Source organism: Corvus brachyrhynchos, unplaced genomic scaffold (genome assembly GCF_000691975.1).
Source record: "Corvus brachyrhynchos isolate BGI_N302 unplaced genomic scaffold, ASM69197v1 scaffold579, whole genome shotgun sequence".
Lineage (NCBI taxonomy): Eukaryota > Metazoa > Chordata > Aves > Passeriformes > Corvidae > Corvus > Corvus brachyrhynchos.
Genome location: NW_008239782.1, coordinates 53,346 through 54,879, shown reverse-complemented (window position 1 = coordinate 54,879; position 1,534 = coordinate 53,346).

The window sequence follows — 1,534 nt, the reverse complement described above, 5'->3', positions numbered from 1 at the left end:
TTGGGGGTTGGACCCCCAAAATGGGAATTTCTACTCAAAATATTGGGGTTTGAGCCCAAAGTCGGGGTTTTGTCCCTAAATTCGGGGTTTTGTCCCTAATTTCAGGGGGTTGTCCAAAATTCAGGTTTTTTCCCTGAATTACGGGCTTTGTCCCGAAATTCGGGGGCATTGTCCCAGAATTTGGGGGTTTGTGCCGAATTTCGGGGTTTTTTCCTTAAATTCAGGGTTTTGTCCCCAAATTCTGGGGGTTTTCCCCTAAATTCGGGATTTTGTGCCTAATTTCAGGGTTTTTTTCCCTAAATTCAGAGTTTTGTCCCTAAATTTGGGGGTTTGTCCCCAAATTCCGGGTTTTGTCCCTAAATTCCAGAGTTTTTTCCTGAATTGGGGGTTTGTCCCTAAATTCGGGGCTTTTTTCCTTAAATTCGGGGTTTTGTCCCAAAATTCAGGGGTTTGTCCCTGAATTCCACGGTTTGTCCCTAAATTCGGGAGTTTTTCCCTAAATTCGGGGTTTTGACCCTGAATTCGGGGTTTTGTCCCTAAATTCCAGGGTTTGTCCCAAATTTCAGGGGTTTTTCCCCAAATTCGGGGTTTTCCCCCTAAATTTGGGTTTTTCCCCCTAAATTCGGGGCTTTTTCCCTAATTTCAGGGGTTTGTCCCAAAGTTCAGAGTTTTGTCCCCAAATTCTAGGATTTGTCCCTAAATTCCAGGGTTTGTCCCTAAATTTGAGTTTTTTCTCTAAATTCCGGGGGTTTTCCCCTAAATTCGGGATTTTGTCCCTAAATTCTGGGGTTTGTCCATAATTTTGGGTTTTTTCCCTAAATTCTGGGGTTTGTCCATAATTTTGGGGTTTTTTCCCTAAATTCGGGGGTTTGTCCCAGAATTCGGGGGTTTGTCCCTCATGTTGGGACTTCGTCCCTAAATTCAGGGGGTTGTCTCCAATTTCAGGGGTTTTCCCCCAAATTCGTGGGGTTTTTCCCCTAATTTTGGGGGTTTTTCCTGAATTCAGACTTTTGTCGCTGAATTCGGGGGTTTTTCCCCCTAAATTCGGGATTTTGTCCCTAAATTCGGGGGTTTTTCCCTGAATTCGGGGGCGTTTCCCCCTAAATTCAGGTTTTTTCCCAAAAATTCGGGGCTTTGTCCCCAAATTCAGAGGTTTGTCCCTAAATTCCAGGGTTTGTCCCCAGTTTCAGGGGTTTTGTCCCAAAATTTGGGGTTTTTTTCCCTAATTTTGGGGGGTTTCCCCTAAATTCGGGGGTTTGTCCCCAGATTCTGGGTTTTGTCCCTAAATTCCAGGGTTTGTCCCTAAATTCGGGGTTTTCCCCCTACACTCAGGGGTTTTTTCCCTAAATTCGGGGATTTGTCCCCAATTTCAGGGTTTTTTCCCAAAACTGGGGTTTTTTCCCTAAATTCGGGGTTTTTTTCCTGAATTCAGAGTTTTGTCCCCAGATTCCGGGGTTTGTCCCTAAATTCGGAATTTTTCCCCCTAAATTCGGGATTTTGTCCCTAAATTCGGGGGGTTTTCCCTAAATTCGGG